Source organism: Notothenia rossii (genome assembly GCF_949606895.1).
Source record: "Notothenia rossii genome assembly, chromosome: 12".
Lineage (NCBI taxonomy): Eukaryota > Metazoa > Chordata > Actinopteri > Perciformes > Nototheniidae > Notothenia > Notothenia rossii.
In genome coordinates this window covers 8,012,437-8,033,016 of record NC_136911.1, presented here as the reverse complement: position 1 = coordinate 8,033,016, position 20,580 = coordinate 8,012,437, and the positions used below count along the sequence as shown (strand labels likewise).

General features: G+C 39.6%; 1 protein-coding gene across 5 annotated transcripts in view; it reads right to left on the bottom strand.

Annotated features, from left to right (window-relative positions):
- pard3aa (par-3 family cell polarity regulator alpha, a) overlaps positions 1–20,580 on the bottom strand; it is a 300,089-nt gene that overhangs the window by 265,359 nt on the left and 14,150 nt on the right. The gene's annotated exons all lie outside the window — the stretch shown is intronic.

Below are 20,580 nucleotides of genomic sequence, written 5' to 3'. Positions count from 1 at the left end.
GCTGATCCGATCACCACAGGGTTCGTATAATGATCCAGTTAGCTGGCACACAGAGGCTCTGACGTTGATATGGATTGACATCATCAAAGCAGTTATAAAATAGGAAATATTTTAATCCCCAGCTGGATTGCCTGCAAAGTAAGCATATGGCTTATACTAGTTGGGAGTATAAAAGCAACATTTGATAAAAGTGACAAGAGGAGAAGTTACATTTATCAGTTCTTAATATACATTCCAATGTATACAAGGTGACACGCCTCCACCCTCCCCTGCTCAGTTCAAAAACTGTCTGTCTCTTTTTTGCATCAGCATATGAATGTCATTCATGAAAACTTGATGCATTCAGGTACAGCATGTAGCACAAGTAGAATCAACTCAGTGAGTCAAGTTTAATATGTTACTGAGCTAGTTAGGCTAGTTTGAACTAAATTTTGAACAATTATGCAGAGTTGCCTTAATAGAGAAGTATAGTTTTGAATGGAACAGTTACATAAGCAATGTGTAATTTGGATGTTAGATATTAAGAAATACAACTCATTTTCCTTTGCCATGTAAAGAACGTAACTCCCCACTCGTTTGTCTGTGCTGAGTTTTCACTCTATATTCCTCCTTTCTCTTTTCCTCCAAGCTGAGCCTTCTTGGGGTTTGTGGTTACATGCCTTCATGCATGGCTCTGTTGTAGTGAACTGCAGTGTGGTTCACCAGGCAAAATGGTCTTCACGGTTTGGTATTTCCTTCCTCCTGAGGTTATTAGGAATTAAAAGATAGCAAGTTTATCTGGGACGTTTTCAAGACAAGCCATTTGGAAGCAGAAAGAACAATTACCCATTTCCCATGTTAGCAAATAAGGAAAAATGACACCACAAGTTATATATGATTTACTACCGCAAACTGACCCTCAGCATTAAACAGGGGAACAAATCTTTAAATGTACAAATGTTAACACGCCCCATGTAGATTTGGCTTGGTCCTCATTCCGACTTGTTCCTCGAATGGATTATGAGGAACAAATATGAGTCTGAGAGAGGCTAAGCCCCATAACTTAATCCCAGAATTTCACTGGGGATGGAAGGAAAGTTCGACATTGAATGTTTAGATTTGCCTTGGTTAAAATGTTGTTGTTTTTGGCCTCCAGCGAGCCAAGAATGATCAGTTCAAGGACCCTTCATTCTGAGAGTATCAGCAAAGAATTCTGGGATTGGGTTGTATTAGGGCTGAATGCTTTTGTGTATACTGTAAATACCAAGGTCTTAACTTGCATACAAATATTAAGAATTGTTCATCCCCTCATTTGAACCCCACCCTATTAAACCTAGAATTTATTTAGAAAGATATCCAACTATTTCTAGTGGATGTTTTGTAATATAAAGAATAATCTGAGGCACATTTTTGCTCAAATGGAAAATCTTTGAGGTTTTTAGGTAAAGAGGACCAAAAAGTGAAAAGAACTTTCATCAAATGTATCAGCTTACATTTGAACACATGGGCTTAATCAAATGTTGAACATGCAGTATGGAAGCCAGTACAAATTGACTGAAAAGAAAAAGACAGAGCTGATCCTCAGGACAAAGAGTGCATTGTGACATACTCTGCGTACAGAAACAGCGGGTAGGGAGGACAGCTATGGAGTTGATCAAGTGTTAGCTCAGCACTCTACTAGATCATTGCGTTGTGTAAGATTGGCTCTTGAACAGTAACCTATGTAGCTTTCTAGCTTTGAAATCTGTATTTCTCTATAACTACAGAAATATATATATTTGAATACATTGATCTTTGCACAAAACCCACATCAGATCTACAAACAGCTTCCATAGGGTTGATAATCTCAAGTGACAGGTATCAACGTGTCACCTGAGATAAAGGGCTTTACCGACCCTGACCACATTAACACCCCATCCCTATTCAAGTCCTGGAAGTACCCCCTTTCATGCAAGCACTGCAACCCTGAAATGATATAGACACTGCCCGTAACAGCTGTACAGTATATGAAAACACAAATGTCTGAATATTTCTGATGTCATTAAGCTGCAAGTTCCCTAGTACAAAGCATGTGTTATATTGGGGCCCATTTGTGAATAAGTCCGCTAATTGGTGGGAGCATTTACTGTGCGTTTCTGATATTTCTAGCGCAGCTGGAATTCAACCGTAAGAATACAAACATCTGAGGAACTTCAGTCTTTTAGGGCTGAAGACGAAATGACGAACCTGCTTTGTGACCATCTGCATCAGACACTACCACCTGGACGCTTTACACAGGCGTCGCCCCTCGCCCCAGAGGGGGGGGGGGGGGTGGGCAATTTGACACCAACAGGCTCCTGTTGTATCCAGACCTGATTTTCTTGTAATTGCCTTGAGTTGATAAAACAGCTATAAGATGTTTAATCAAAAGCTAAGAGGATATGAGGCAGCACTGAATAATTGGATTAACAAATGTACAGCTTTGATAGACAATGTGAGCCACCTATAGGGGTTGGACAAAAAGCTGAGGGGAGATGTAAAAAAAGAACTAAAGTACATACAAAAGACTTTGTATGAATATATGTAGGGTGTGCCACCAGTGTGTATTGTCTTCCAGTCAGCTTTACTCATTCATTCATGAATTGTGGAACGCCACCCTTGTCTGATCAGATATCAACTTATCTGATCTACTGTGGAAGGTGAGGGATAACAGAGAGGTTGTTCTCTGTGTCACAGACATACACACACACACTTGTGACATGAGCCCAGACAATAGCTTACCCTATTATCTGTGTCTCTGTACCACAGTGGTTTGCCTGTTCCTGTCAAAGACCACACAAAGACGTTTGCCCTCGAGGAAACTGGGGGGAGTGTGAGAAAGTGTGTGTGAGAAAGTGAGAACATGTGCCTGTGTGTTTTATGATTGCTTTCAGCTCCTACGAGTGCTAACATTTCCACAGGGGGAATATGATTGGCGAGATTTTGTTCTCAAATGTCAGCTTTCAGCAGGACCTCGTGGCGCAACGGTAGCGCGTCTGACTCCAGATCAGAAGGTTGCGTGTTCAAATCACGTCGGGGTCAGGACCTTTTAAAGGCTGACAAATCATGCTGCATATATGCAGCCGGGACACTGAACACGTTTGGAAAGTGGAATCAGAATCAATGAAGAGGCAGGTGCCAGGCAACATGGAGGGCCTTACTAAAGATAACCCCCAGACATGTCTTTCATTACCATTAAGAAATGTTGAGCATTTGGAGATTATCCATTAGAGATGCAGTTTCACAAATCAAATGTAGAAATGTACGGGCCAGATCTAATCGATTAAAGACGGCATCAAAAACCTCTGCTCTGTAAATGGAGAAAGAGGGAGAAGTGGGAAGTATGCAAGCATCCAACAACAAGAGTCACACCAAAGAACAATATTGTGTTCCTCATTTTGTCACTGTTTTAAAGGAAAGTGCAGTTTTAATCAATCTAGTAGATTACACACCTTGAAATGTAAACGTTTTTTAGATATGGAATCATTTGTATTATCGGTTAATGGCAATTTAACATCTGACGTCTATTTAATCTTAGATTGATTGATTTCAAAAAAGAATAAAACATTGTCAAATTTGGTCAGTTGTTAGTTCAATTCATCAAATACAATATTTCACACAAAATAACTAGTTATGATATGAAGAACTTGTTTCAGATGAGGGTTTTTTGGAACATATTCAGTGTTTCCCCTTTGGGGGGGTGCTGCCTGAGCGTGGCATTGGGATATTATTTTTTTTGAATCCTCTGGAGCAGAGAGAGGAGCTGTGGATTATTGTTATTGATTAATGCATCAGTGTTTCTTAGGGTCAAAAACACTAAACTCACAACCTAAAATGAAAGTGCTTAGTTTATTTAATAAAAGAGCACATGTTCAATGTGAAAAGTGACAGTAGATATAGATTAGTTGTAATTTGGTGCTATAAATAAATAAATAAATAAAAAATAATAAAAAGACAAATAATTTTTTTTTTTTTTTTTTAAACACCTTGAATTTCAGGGGTGGCGCGGGGCTCCGTTGGCGGGGCGCAGCGTCCCTCCAAGACAATGGTAGAGCAAACACTGATATTGACCTTAAAATGGAGAGGCCCACTGGCTTCCCAAAAATATTTGTTGAAGATCATCCTAAAGAAAGCACTAAGAATACTTTGCACTTGAACATGCCTGCTGTGTGCTAACTTCAGGAGAAAGATGCGTCATTGTAAATATGAGCATAGATATTGCAAATGAGCGATCTCAATAATGTCATAATCGCCTTTCTATAGACATACATCGAACCCTCTTAAAATGTGTTTCGACTGGAGGATTGCATGATCAGTTTAATTTAAAGACTGTGCACAAATAGTTTATTATTATAATGCATAACTTAATTTCACCTTGTCAAACAACCAAAATGATGATCTCATTAAGTGAGGACTGCACCATCTCCACACTTTCACTGTCTGAACAAAGAGCTTACGCACAACTATTAGGATTTCACCTCTGACCTCCGGAGTACAGACCTCGCTGTGATTCACCAGTTCAACGACTCAACCTCCTACTTTAAAGGTTTGCACTCAGCAGCACAATAACGCCTGTGATTTATGGAGTGTATGCTCACCCCGTGAGTCATAAACACTAGTGTCACAAGCGCTCTGCCTCTCTTGTTCCCTCTCACACATGGATAGACACACACCTCCCTAACTCCTTATCCTCGCCAAATACATTCACTGTGGAGTGAAAGTAAAATAAATGCAAAATAGAGGACAGAAGAAAGAATCAGCATAGTGCTGCTACTACTGCAAGGCCACATGTAGTGCAGCTTACGTTTTTCCTATGTATGTTTTAGGAAGATAAAAAAAACATCCGCAAACACTTTATATCAAATCTCACCAAGAACAAATGCTGTCATAAATGTATATACACTCATTTGATTTCAACATTTGCAAAGGTTTGAATTCATCCTGCTAGTTCCTGTGCTTGAAAATTCACAAAAAATAGGCTTCACAAAAAACACACACACACACGCTGTTGAAATATACTCTGATACAAAAAATGACTCACTCCTAAGACCAAAACTAAAATGTCTGTTGAGCAAAAAAATGTACATTTTAAACTTGTCGGTTAGATAAAATAGTTGATTATGTAGTTTGGATTAGCTTACAATGTTGACTGTAGTTCTCTTTTAAAGACAGAATGTCCCTTAGGGGCATAACAACTGCTTCCACAAGGACAATGGCAGTCCCAACCGGTAGTCTAAATCCAGCTTGTCTGTGAGTAGGCCCATAGTAATGAGCTACTGTAGTGAATGAAGCCTTACACTGATATTCCTCTGAGACAAAGTCACCTCTAGGGTCTCTGCATTATTGATGCTCTGCCTGCCCAAAGGGACCTGCAGACTACCACACTACAAGATATAGGACACCTCACTGCACATGCATGCAGCTCTGCATCCACTCACAGCATGATGCATAGAAACAGTACAAATCAATTACTGAAATACTTTCACAGATTGTATGGAGGTTCACCTCAAATACTAAAATTGGACATGCATGAAACTTTATAACTTTGTTTGAGGAAAATGCATCTACCCCATCCTGACAGAGGGAGGACTTAAAATGAAAAAGCCTATCAGTTGAGTTTTAAAAATTCAAAGTGAGCATTCAGGACAGCCTACATTGCCAAATGTCCACAACATTTGCTCGCCTCTTTTAATTGGCCAGCTTCAAATGTAAAAAGTCTCAAACTTCCCTGCTCATTTGCTCATTGGTCCAATAAACATACTACTTCATAATTAATTTAACACATGCAACAGTTGAATCAACGATATATGGGTCAGTGGCACAGTTACATTAAACAATATGTCATATTTAGAAAAAGAATAAATTGCTCACAAAGCTGAAAAGAACCACATCTGTTAGTAAATCATTCTTCTTCCATACTTCTTTTCTTTTTTGAATGGAAACAAGTTCAAGTTTCCCAACCAACTGGCAGAAATGTTCACTTGTCTAAAGAAACATACATTTAAAAAAGGATTCATGTTAATTGTTTGCAAGACGGATATGATTGTAGTGCGTACGCATATTAAAGGCTAAAAAATAAATATGTATATTTGTTTTTGCAAAGGGTTAACATCCCCCTACTCATTGAGTGGCAGTATTAGTGCCAGATAGCTTAGAAAAGGATCAAGCTGGTAACACAGGCCAGCCTACCAAACACAGAGCCAAATCCTGCAGCCTCTCAACTCAGAGACCCTCCAAATATCTGCCACACCCTGCTGTGTGGTTTGCCTGAGTAAGGGATTTGTAGTTCCTAAATCTTGTTTCTCTGGGACTACAACTGCACCTCACCCCTGATGGTGATAAGCACAACGTGGAAAGCTGAGCATCTGGTCTGGATACAAAAAAACAGGCCTGATCTCTCTCTCTCTCTCTCTCTCTCTCTCTGTGTGTGCGTGTGCGTGTGCATGTGCGTGTGCATACAGGCCAGACATGCTGCCTCATGGCTCAGCATGAGCTGGAGCTGCTGCTGCGATGAAGGTTTCACTAACACATTTAAACAGACATTATCACACGAGGATCGCATTCAGTACTTTCATTATGATACATCATTAAGCCAATTAAAGAGTGAACCTTCAGACAGGATGTGCCAATGATTAAGAGGCATGACAGTCTTTTTTTCTTTTGTTAAAAAATAACCAGCTTAGTCAACATATGGCCACAATATTGGGCAGAAGCTATTAACATGTATAACTTAATAAATGGCTAAAAATGTCAGGAAAAAAGATGTATGAATGAGGAATGGACCATGACATTTGAACAGCTCAGAGTCTGTGCTTTAGTGCAGATAGCATGTTGGCTTTCATCCCAAAGTCACTTTTTATTAGCATGTTTATTAGCAACGTGTCTGGAGACACGGACAGGTAGCCTGTTGGGCCGCTCGCCAGTTTCATCCCATCTGAGACAAGTGGTCATTAGCAACAGCGGGAGGGATTTAAACACACATGCATGCACACACAGCTTACACACATTTACTGTCTTGGGCATCAAAGACTTCCGAGAACACGAGGAATGCATAAGTAACATGCTGGCTGCACTTTAGAGAGATTTAAGTCTAATTCTACGTTCAATTATAAACATGAATGTGTTTGCTACCACAAATGTAAAAAAGAACATGAAGGGCATGGTATACACATCAATTATGTTCAAATAATATGGCTACACAGCTAACTAATGCCTTATGGCTTGATGAACAGGTAAGCTACCAAAGGCAATGGGGCAGTGGAAGCCATTATTCTGTCTTAGCTGCCCTACTGAAGTGTCCTTAGCAAAACACAGAATTTTTATACTAACAGCAGGACACCGTTATCTATGTGACCCTGACCTCTGACCTCTGTGTGAATGGGAAGAAGCAAAAGAACAATGTCCTTAAGGGGTCAATAAAGATTCTGTCCGTTTCAAATGCTTATCAGCAATTAACCAACAGAAGCAGAGGGTGAGGGTCTCATGTTACTAAGAGGACATTTTATTCTCAGACCCTGAGGGAGTCCCATCCAGGCCATCTGCTCAGCTTTGGACTAAAAAGAGGAACAGTCACATTTGGTGCAGATGAACATTTTATAAGCGCCATACCACTATAGGTGAAATTAATACTAAATCTGTCATTTTAAACTCGCAAAGACAACTCAACACTGTCTAATATTGACTACAAAATGATGCTAATGGACCTGGGAATTGATGCAGTGCCGATAAGTTGAGTAAAACTAGATGAGCACTGCACAACTCGTCTACTTATAGAAGCAGCAGTCAGCACAATGTCAGCACACTTTTGTTTATCATTTCATAAGCACAGAGGTTATGCTTGCCAGATGGGACCTGCGAATGAGCCAAAAGAAACACAGACCACAGAGTGAATCACCAAGAACAGACAACCCACAGTGGGGAGATGTCACGACACACAGCTCTTTCACAGGCTGCAGATGTGGAACACAGAGAGAGGTCACAGGGGGTTTTAGGATTTGTGTGTGTGCAGGAGGAGGAGCCTGGGCTCTTAATGTGAAACAAACATCATTAGGTAGACTACTTCTTGTTCTGTTCCAGTAGAAACATAATGCAAAGGGGTCATCTTCAAAATTGGTCAAACTGCAACCGAAATCCAATTAGCAGCCAGCTATCGAAAACAATGAACTCTGGAGATGTAGCAGCTCTTCCTGTCATCCTATCTGTGGATGGGGAGAATGCAGGGTCAAGTGTTCAATGTCACATTTTGTTATGTAAAATATGAGATGAGGCTATTCAGCTGCTTTTTGCCATGCAGGGAAAATACAAATCCAATGTCATTGTGTCGATATAGTTTAATACCGACATATCTTGGCCATGGATGACCTAAAGTGCCTTAATATCACCAAAGGTCCATAGTGGCAATATTAGAGATTCATATTAACGTCACTTTAATGTGATCTCACAGAACATGGCCAGTCCAAAAACCCTGACGTATACAAAGGAGTGTGTCAACTGTCCGTGATCATAAAACCCTCTCACACACACCTCACACTTTTGTGGGGGTGTGTGTGTGCGTGTGCATGTGCGCGTGTGTGTGTGTGTGTGTGTGTAAACTGGTAAATGTACTACTCAATTGGTGATATAGAAATAGTATTAATTATGCTCTCTGAAGCATCTGTATTAAATGAAGGCAGTTTCCTCACCAGTTAAAAACCCCTTGTCATATCATTAAAATAGTGTTTTTGTTGCTTACCCTAATGGCAACAAACTTTGCAATTATTGGCAACTTTGGAGATCAATCGAAAAATCAAACACATCCTACTGTGCATTTACTTCAGAGTTTATGATGTTTATACTGAACAGAGCATGCTGTAAATAATTAGTTAGGTCAGCTCTGTTTCAACTTGTCACACTATGCATGTCAGTCAAGGAAGAAAAGAGAGTTTACAGCTCCTCTGTGGAAACATAAACACAGATATCGGAGCAGCCGTTGTAAATGGCCATGACACTGACCACTGACCCTCATTATCTCCTTTACCGGACTAACACCGGCTTTCAGTTTTTTGTTGAACTCCTAGGCTTCTGAACACTAAAGGCCTTGAAAACAACTGACCCTGACGTGATTTGAACACGCAACCTTCTGATCTGGAGTCAGACGCGCTACCGTTGCGCCACAAGGTCTAGATATCCATGGCAACAACTTTCATTTGGACAAGTCAATGAAGTCATAAAGTGGAGGCAAGGAGAAAATGATGAAAGCTCCTTTATAAAAGGATCACTGGCAAAAACACATTGACATCTGAAACTCTGAGCCACAGCGGGTTACAGTGAAGTGATGGAGTCAAAAACACATGAGATGTAAACAATGAGAAAGACTAGACAGTCCAGATGTGTGTCTGTGAGGAGTGTGTGTTGCTGTGTGCCCTCAGGCTATATCTTTCTATTCTCAAGCAGAGCTCTGTTCACTAAAAACATCTAATAGCTGGTGATAATAAGCTATTGCTTTGACAAGAACTGACAAAGTGGAAGTGGAAGCATTGTGCCATAAGGGCTATCATATTTCAATTCCAGCCTAGATGTAACAGCTCTCGTTACAGTAATAAGTCTCTGGAGGATCTGGGTCCTTTGTGTGTGTTCTCATGACTGCTGGACTAAAAAGAATGAAGCGCACTTAGAAAGGGTTTATTTTTTAGTAAAAGGTACATTTTGCTAAACATACTATCCAAAACTAATCATCTTCAAGGCATGCATGCTTTTCCCACATTGTTCTTATCATAACTGGAAAACTGTCTGATCATAGTTGCACACTAGATGAAAGGACATTTTAAGGAAAAAGATTGTTTGATGATGATTGATAGCATCAGTACACTGTCTTATAGCTAATGGTGTACACAATAGTAATTTACAGCAGTGGCCCTCTTCAGTCCCATGTTTTCAATTTAGTTTTTCGCCGAGGAGCCTGCATTATGTAATTTGAGAAGCTTTCTACATTGGGTGAGCCCAGTGCTTCACACAACAGAGAACTGTCATTATAAGCACAATGACCTCTGACTCAGGCATTTCAAAACAGCTTAACCTGTCTAGTCAATGAAGAAAAGCAAGCCAAAGAATCATAGACCGAGCTGGAGAATCCCTTCAGGTGAGAAAGTAAGTTCTCCTTTTTTTAAAGAGTTATATAATTGAGATGGATGGAGCAAAAAAAAGCAAGAAAGGAAACCATGGTAAGTGCAGTCCATCACCTTGGTCATATCTGATTTGACATCTGTGATTTGTATTCAAACAAAGTCAGGGGAATTCAATGCTCTCAAACAGATCCAGGGGAAGGGTTTAACAAATAAAAACAGTATCACTATCCTGTATGCACTACATGCACATAATGTAATAACAGGAAATTGACAATTGGTCGAAAAATACACTCTGCAGCACTTCCAAACCATAAAACACATATTTCTCTATAGCTTGACTTTTGGGTTTGATTTCTTTTTTGTCAAGAAGATTTCATAGCTTCTTTCCTGGACATGAAGACGCTGAGCTAAAACCCCCAGAAATGTAAACATGCCAGATCAGATTGAACAGGAATCTATATTCTATGTATATCACTCTGTATCAGCCAAATGATGTGTCTCTATTAAACATACACTATTATATTCAAACATAGTTCAAACTGATAGGGGTTACAATTTCAGGAGAGTGCTGTGATGCAGCAGTTGCATGCGACTCATTTCAAAAAGGGCTGTATGTTCAAATAATGTTCAGGTGAGTGAGAAGCAGCAAAGCCTTAAAAGATCAAAGCTATAAACCTAAACAACCTTCTCATCTGATACTTATAAGCATAGCCTATTTCTTCTCCCCCTGTGTGATTTTGTAATTTAGTTGTGTAATGACTGTTGTTGGAATATTATCAGAACCCATACTTACAAGCAGCCAAGAGCTGTTGAGTTTACTTTCTGTTTGTTCTACAATTTAAAAGACAGCCAAATGATGTGTCATGCAAACACAGATAAAAGCATGACGTTATCTAGATTGATAACTTGAAATCCAGGTCAGGATTATCACCACATAATGGCGTGTCTCCCTTGGTTTTTTATCCTGGGTTAAATGTGCTTCCTAATGTGTCAATACTCCATGTTATTGTGCGTTTAATCTGCTTGAGCATTTATCATGTTAAGTATCAAAGTATTCTCCTATAGTCCCGTCCACTGTCATATGATAATGAATATGCAAACATTGCATATCATTTGTATCCATCATTAATCCAGACCAAGGTTTGCTGAGCATGTCACTTCTTCATTCTGAAAATGATTCACAAGTGGCTGAGCATATTGCATTATCCAAGCCCAATTTCTCATGATTATGATTTCATTATGTTAGAATTCTGACATACGAATCTCAATAAATCTGGGGTAGACATGAGGGCTAACATGACACAGCAACTTCATTCAATCCAGTTTCACTTCAGGCTTGGTTTGAGATGTCAGGAAGTCAAACAGATTGAATGTGGTCATTAAGAATGATGGGATGATTTTCTTTGAGTTATGACCATTTTTCCCAAAATCATGAGGAAATAAGTCACTGCTTTTGAGTAACAGGCAGTTATTATTTGATTTCAAATGAATGCAATCTGCTTCTGCAACTTAGTGTGTCAACTCTAAGAGCAGCGTCAGGAAGAAACACACATGGCCACTTAGCCACTTGGCTCTTTTTCTGTTCACTGTATTGAAGCTTGGCAGCAACAGCATTCAAAGCCAAGAGCTGTCAGAAAACGCAAGGCTCACACATGCTGTCAGCAGCCTGCTAGTGCATGTGTCTAGGCGTGTTTCTTTGCATAGGGTCATGGAAAAAGACTTCCTGTATTATGGATTCATTGTATAATTGTGTAGAAATGCTGGAATACAGCATTGTTTAAGCTGGATCATGACCTTCTGAGTCTATACAGGCAGGAAACTGGAGACATGATTTGTCTCCAGGATGAAAGAACAGTGGCACACTTTTGCTACAAACACAAAAGGGACAATCCGTAAATCACTGTCACAGTCTATTTATCAACCAACAAAACACTTGCTATTTATCAACCAACAAAACACTTGCTTTTTGGAAACCTTAATCATTCCAGACACCACCAATACAAAATAAATCCTTCACCAAAAACCTTTAACTCAGTATTCCAAACAGAATAAAAAGGTGTAACTTTCAGTCTACCCACACACAGCAGAAATACTGTGCTCCTGCTGGTTTCATCACTTCTCCACAGGAGCACCAGCAGGAAAATATTAAGTTGAAGACACTGGACAATATTGAGCATGTAATCTGTTAACACTGTGAATACTCTAACACTTACTACTAAAATGCTGCTTTCTCCTGTCTGCCAATAGACTAACCATGCAACCTTTAAAACCTCAGAATGTTTGCACCACATCATTTTCATGCCTTAACATGATCCATCATATTATTTGCATATATCTCAAATGATCTACCAAATAACAAGAAGAAGAAGAAAACAAAAAGGATAAAAGCAGGGAAGAGAGGAGAAAACTAATTACAGGAAACTAAAGTCTAAAAAAAAAGATGAAGAGAAGGAGGGGAGATTAAAAGAGCAAGACAACAAAGGAAGGTGAAGAGAGGAAAAGTAGTTTAAGAGAGAATCAAAAAGCTGTTGAGAGAAAGCACCGGAGGCTGTGCTGCAAGGTTAAATGTAATGAGCTCAGTGTTTATCGACGAGTGAATTAGGGACACAATTACACACACACACACACACACACACACACACACACACACACACACACACACACACACACACACACACACACACACACACACACACACACACACACACACACACACACACACACACACACACACACACACACACACACACACACACACACACACACACACACACACACACACACACACACACACACACACACACACACACACACACACACACACACACACACACACACACACACACACACACACATTTCAGAACTTGCTGATACCTGAAACAAGACTGTAATGTTATGCAATACATCTCATTCTCTCTGCTGTGCATGGAGAAACGGTGCCACTACGATGACAATAACCAGGAGGGTCGATTCAAACAAGCTTAGAGCTTCAAGTGTGAAGAATGTGGAGACATTTTTCAATCACAGCACTTTTCTCTATGGTGTTGTTCCTGCACTATTTTTTATTCTATATTTTTATTTTGGTTTTTTCTCCTCTCTATGATGTGTCATCATGACATGGGGCAGTAAAAAGAAACAAATGGCAATAAATGAATATTCACTATCCTATCAGTTTTCCGACATCACTGTGGCTCAGGCTTAGATGCAAGGTGATGTAAAGTGGCATTGTATCTCTTTGACTGCCCCTCCTTTCCCTTCTGTCCAATACCGTTACTGAGGCTGTTCTCATTCAAGTCAGAGAGTGATGGAGTAGAGCCCATCAATCTTACTTTAGGACCACCACAGTTGAAGGCTTGTGGTACGAGTGAAAAGGAGGGGGGCTAGGCTGCAGCATGTGTCTGTTAGTGAGGATGAAGGGGTGCAGACCCTAGTAGTGTCTGGTTTTCAAATCATCCCATGGTTAGGAGATTTCAATCAACACGTCATTACTTAAAATTTGACGCGGGTTTGGGAAAGTAAGCTGATGACAGCACTGATGCCAAAGCCTGTTCTGAAACGATTTGTTATACAATCTGACGGACATAAAGTTGAATATGCAGGCTTTTTTTTTTTGACTCGTACGATCAGCATAAGAAGGCAGATTTGGACAAACAATAAATAACTAAGGAATAATTAGAATGTTGCAATAGATCAACGCTGACCAATCTGGTAGGATAATTTCAAGGGGAAACCGGGGAAACAGACTGAAAAGAGGTGCTGAAAGTTTAAGTGCCTAGGGCATTGGCAAAGAGGAGGGTTCCTTGGAAATCTGTTAGGATGACAGACACTGAGAGTAAGGAACCGGCTCAACCAGATCATTCACCTAAACCTGCACATACACGGAAACATAGGTACACTTCACACACCCACACTCTCTGCAGCACGCCATTAACACGTTACAGAACAACATGAATTTGTAAAAGGTTACCATGTATGACGGCTGTAAAATTAGGATGTTTACATAGCCTTGGCCTGTGAAAGTATTCAAATTCATTAGTATACACAAACCTCTCAGAGGTCTTGCTCTATCAGAGGTACAACAGCCAGCAGACTATATGGTGTAATGTGATCTATGATACCCAACACCCACTGCAAGACAGCCTGCAAAGAAAATCTACTGAGTTCTGACAATACCAGTCACTTTCTTTCTCTGATAACAGGAATGTAAAACCAAAACCCATTGCAATCTCCAGTAAATCTCTGTACAGATGCTTACAGTAAACTTTGAACTATTTCAAGAGTCATGCTAGGTAGGCCTAGACAACAGCAAATACATAAAAGTGGGATGCACAATAATCAAAGACATTCTCCTCAGAGAAATGTAAGCATTTAGAAATAGCACTCTTCTATAATGCCAGTAGAAAATAAACGTGTCCTATTAACATAATTCTAATTAAATGCAGTCAAATGCATTTCCATTCATTCATCTGAATCATATCTGGCACCTACTTTGGAGAAGTGAGGATCTGCTTGCAGGAAGCATATGCTATTTGCAGTCTCCTAGCCTCAGGCATAACTAGGGATGTCCGGATCACCTTTTTTTGCTCCCGATCCGATTCCGATCATTTAATTTTGACAATCTGCCGATACCGATTTTTCCCGATCCGATCTTTATGCAATGCATTAAGAGGGAAAAAAGGAAAAAAGCATTCAAGTTGTCCCTTAAACCTCCGTTATCACTGTGGACGTTTTTGTCCATATGGGTCATTTTTCACTTTTCATTTTGCAATAACTTTGGTTGTGTTGGTGCAAATGGCCTGATTTTTTGTAACAAGGCTATTTTCTCGATCTATTTTGGAATTCCAATTTCAATTTTTCAAATCAGTCTTTAATTCATTGTGTAACAAATCGGCTACGCAAATTAGTCATTCGAGACAAAAATGTCCACTGCAAAAGACTTTGATAAAAACATTATATTAAAAGGTTTTTTTCACAACCTTTTTGGGTTCAATCTTTAAAGCAACTTCCGCCCTAATAGAAAATACCAAAAATGTAATCATTTTCAGGATTTTAACACTTTAAATGCCATTTTGAAAACCTTAAACCGCTGTTTTTTTTCATGATGAAAACAGAGAAAATGAGTTATTTTCCAAAAAATACATATCTGGTGACTGGCCCTTTTTTGTTATAACAGTCTTGGATATGTCAAAGATTAGCAACAAAATTGATTTTTTTGCATTATTAGTTTTTGCACAAAATCAGATTGCACAAAAAAGTTACATATTAGTCATTCGGGACAAAAATGTCCACTTCCAAAAACTGCTCCAAAATGACAACAGATTAATATTTTTTAAAACTTTTTGGGGTTAAATCTTTCAATCAACTTCAGTCCTGATCAAAAATACGAAATGTTAAATTATGTTCAGGATTTTAACCCTTGAACTGCCAGTTTGAAAACATGAATTAGCGTTTTCTATGAAAAACATGCAAAAAAAGGCAGTTATTTTCCATATAATGAATGTTGGGGGGGTCTGGATTATTAGTTTTTGCACAGAATCAGATTAAACAAAAAACTCACATATTAACCACTCGTGTCCCATCCACTCCCATTATAACCACATCTTTTGATCTCTCCGCCATACCGGTACTATAAAATCATGCATTTTGTAATGTCAGGGTTTTATATTGGAGGAAAATAGTTCAATTTGTCCTTTTTATTCTATATCACCAGATGTGACATTTTACCATTGAATTACATGCTTGGTTTCTTTGCCTGTTGTATAATGGGGTCCTGACAGCCATTGGAATACATGGATGCAACTAATATGATGTAGGTGTGTTGGTATGGATGTGGAAGAGCGGTATCAGCTGAGAAATGTGTGTGTGTGTGTGTGTGTATCTTTCTTCCTTTCTCTCTCTCTTTTTCTCTCACTCCCTCATTCCCAAACTCATACACACTCGTACATATTAAACCTCCTTATACCTTGTGTGTGTGTGAGTGATTGTGTGTGAGAATGAGACAGAAGTGTGCTCTCATGGCGTTTTGTTTTTCATTTGTGCTGTTTCATGTGTCTTTGAGGTAAACAGATGTATGATCTTGACCCAGCTTGACCTCAATGTTTTGAATGGTTTGGAACTTCAAAGTCCTTTGATAATATCTCTTTAGCAAAGAGATATACACAATCATACATACACTCCTTGAAGTAAATAAAAACACCTGGCTGCAAAGCCAAAGCTTCAAATATGTGTAGTTTGGCTGGATGGTCATTTCATTCCTGTGATACGCAACAAGCAGTAAGATGAAGAGGAGCTTCTCTGTGGGACAAGAGGTCTCATGCAGCCCGTAACTTCAGCTGCAGGACTCATCCTCTGAAACAGAAACACCCTGACAAGGAGAATCTGGTGTGGATCTGAACTGTGCTTGAAAGGAGTCAGCACAAGGATAAAACACTTTCTTGCCAAACATGAGAAGGAGAATCTGATCTGTAGTTTGCAGTGGAGTCTGATCCTTCTTCGTCCGACCCTTCCCCTGAAAGTGGAGAGGACACAGAGGATCCCATCCCGTAGCTGCTCTACATGCCCCTACACTATCCTATCCGGAGGATCGTGTCCATCATGGGTGGACATCAAAACATTTTCAAATCTGGTTTCCCTCTCACGAGGAAACACCGCGCTACATTCCTGCTGCCAGAGGTTTGGTTTCAGGGCCCACGCGTTATGCCATTACGAGTGGCATAAATAAGAATTCATGACGTGGAATCCTTCTTTGATTTATTCTTTACCCCTGAGATCATCAGCAGTATTGTCGACATAACACACCTGCGTGGGGGACGTTCGGTGGCAAACTGGAGGGATGTTGATGCCACAGATGTTTGAGCAAACATTGGATAGGATAGTGCAGAGGAATGTAGCGCAGCTACGGGATGAGATCCTCTGTGTCCTCTCCATTTTCAGGGGAAGGGTCAGACGAAGAACGACTCCACCACAAACATCTGATCATTTCTCTAAGCATGGGTTCACGTGGCGGCGCAACGAATATTCTTGTTACTCCTGGGGCAATCTCTGGTGCTATCATCCCCTTTGTGGTGTGATTGAGGAGGGGATCACTAAGCACTTTATTGACCATCATGCTTTTTCCATCTAAAAGGTTTTGTAGTCCTTCATACATCTCAACCTCATCACCATCGTGTTGTTCCTCAGCAGCTCCTCTGCAGCTCCTCAACCTCCTCAGCAAAGGACCTCATCGATTCCTCTGTATCAATGTGGGATTCGGGGAAGAATTGTTCCTTCTTCTCTGCCCCCATCCGATAAATGAACTGTTTGGCAAAAAAGTGTTTTATCCTTGTGCTGACTCCCTTCAAGCACAGTTCAGATCCACACCAGATTCTCCTTCTCAGGGTGTTTCTGTTTCAGAGGATGAGTCCTGCAGCTGAAGTTACGGGCTGCATGAGACCTCTTGCCCCACAGAGAAGCTCCTCTTCATCTTACTGCTTGTTGCGTATCACAGGAATGAAATGACCATCCGGCCAAACTACACACATTTGAAGCTTTGGCTTTGCATCCAGGTGTTTTTATTTACTTCAAGAAGTGTATGTATCGAGTGTATGTCTGTTTGCTAAAGAGACATTATCAAAAGGACTTTGAAGTTCCAAACAATTCAAAAACATGGAGGTCAAGCTGGGTCAAGATCATACATCTGTTTACCTCAAAGACACATGAAACAGCACAAATGAAAAACAAAACGCCATGAGAGCACACTTACTCCTGTCTCATTCTCACACACAATCCCTCACACACAATAACTCACACACACACAAGGTATAAGGTTTAATATGTACGAGTGTGTATGAGTTTGGGAATGAGGGAGTGAGAGAAAAAGAGAGAGAGAAAGAAAGAAAGATATGAGGCGAAAACTGCGACTTGCTGTAAACCAAATCTACTAACTCATTTTCTCTGTTTTCATCATGAAAAAAACCAGCATGTATTCAAAATGGCATTTAAAGGGTTAAAATCCTGAAAATGATTACATTTCTGGTATTTTCTATTAGGGCGGAAGTTGCTTTAAAGATTGAACCCAAAAAAGTTGTGAAAAAAACCTTTTAATATAATGTTTTTATCTAAGTCTTTTGCAGTGGACATTTGTCTCGAATGACTAATTTGCGTAGTCCAATCGAATGATACCGGAGGGTTAAGGTTATTTTTGTATTTAAATGACAGTACCCAACTACCCATTCTATCCAACATGGATATAGCTTATTTTTTTCGCCTTCAATTTTATAATACTTCCAAACTCCTGAAATTTTCTCTGTCCCGACTCCCGAGTCACCAGCTGAACGTAGCCTCTCGTTAGCTTACTGCTACTATTAGACACTGCTCCCTGCCCACTCTGTTGCCAGATTTGAGAGAAATAAGCAACCAGGTCTATGAAAACAAGCCCAAAAGAAGCAACACATACATGATGTTGTGTAATTTTAAACCAAAACTAAGGCCTCAGGATGACTTTAAGACGTGAACATGGTCATTTTTGTTTTGTAACATTATATAAAATAATAAAAAATATATAAAAAAAAAAAAAAAGATTCCCAATACCCGATCTTTTCCTCCCGATTCCGATCTTTTGAAAATCACGTGATCGGCTCCGATCCCCGATCACGTGATCGGATCATCTCTAGGCCTAACTGATCCCTAATCATAGGTTGTGAGATGGCTGGCCTTTCAGTAGTAAGTCACCATCTTCACATCTGTTATCAATGTACTGGAACTCATACCATAGCAAGAGCACTGCTCCTAGTACTAGACTCCTGGTACTAGGATGGTTTAAATGCAGAGAACAAATGTCACTGTGTGTGCTCTGCATGTGTGACCATTAAAGAGGGTTTCATCCCTCCCATTTCTATTCTAAGAGAAGAAGAAACCCATGATTACTTCATGTCAGCCTGACGTTTCTCTCGTTTGTTTTGGGGGAGAGGAAATGACAGTACTTGTTGAGCATGCTGACGTTTGCTTCTCATTGTAAAAATTATAATAAGACATATGTCCGTGTCAATATCCCAAAGAAACTTGCTTAGGAATACAAGAAGCAGTTTTTTTATATACCGTAATGACTGGTCTGCTGCAGTGCATCTATTAATTATTTTTAAATAAATATATATAAAAGAACTGTGACCACACAGTAAGGTCAGAACAAACACATGAATGCACCGTGACTGACCCCAATAACATTGAAATAGTTCCCATGTCATGTCATCATTAGTCTGGACTGAATGACCCCATTTCAGGATCCAAGCACTAATCATACGCAACATGTTCTGAGACAAGAACATGGCAGTCTAGGACTTCTGTGCAAAGATAAATCAGTAACTTTACATATTCATCAGTAAAATCTCCATGTTGTCAACAGAACCAGATGAGCTGAGTTTACAAGTCATTTGCAGGCAGCAAATTACACAGTGTCAAACTAAGAAAATGAAAATGTGTATAGTGTGCTCCAAGCTTAGTGATTTGGGATAACATTGTGGTGCATCTATTTAAACACCAACCTGCACATTTCTGAAAACCATTGATTATATCAGTCTATTCAAATTAATATACAAAGGCAGGGAATGCCAGTTTATATATATATATATATATAAAAGGAAACATTTTAATTTTCAAAAAAAATGTGCCAAAAAAAATAAAAAGCATGTACCTAATGCCTTGACATGTTTTTATTTTTGCATGCTTTCATCTCGCAAACATAGAAGTATAAAACTAACAGACCACAACATCATCAATCAAACAACTTGAAATCACTAGTATTATAAATCTTTCAGAGCACCAAGATTGCAGTCAGATATCAGCCTTTCCAGAGGTGCCATCCATGCAGCAAAGCAGTGTCAGGAGGAGGCTGTTTCTTTGAGTTTGATGTGGCTCTGCTTAGGTGTCCATGAGACAAACAACAAACCATTCATCATGCTATTGCTCCTCTGGGCTGCTTGTCAAATCAAATCAAAGGCATCTCCATCAGCATGACAAAAAGACTGAGTCATCTCGGAATTATTTCTTATGAAAAACTCTGTAGCCTTGGGCTGCAATCACTTCACTGTCCACTGGAAGAGCAATAACGGACTAGTTCACTTACTCAATAAGCTATGCACAATGAAGATACAGCCAAGGATGAATAGCAGTACATAAAGTTAGAGCAAAACAAAAAAGACAAACTGAAACTAGATGTGTGCATGTCTAGAAAATGAGCAGAGAAAGAGTGGTTTAGCAATTGTCAGCAAGTTTTCCAAAGTGAGAAGTACAACATATTCACCAATATTCATAATTGATAGGTATGCCGAATTGGAACACCGGCAACAACCAATTTCAGGCCTCAACTGGTTTAATATTTCGATGCTAAAATATAATTACTTGGGGTTAAACCACACTAACTCCTGACTACACTTCCACTAACACACATTTGAAACAGTGGCCTGAGAACTATTAAGAGAGAATTCCCAGAAAGGGAAGTCCTAGC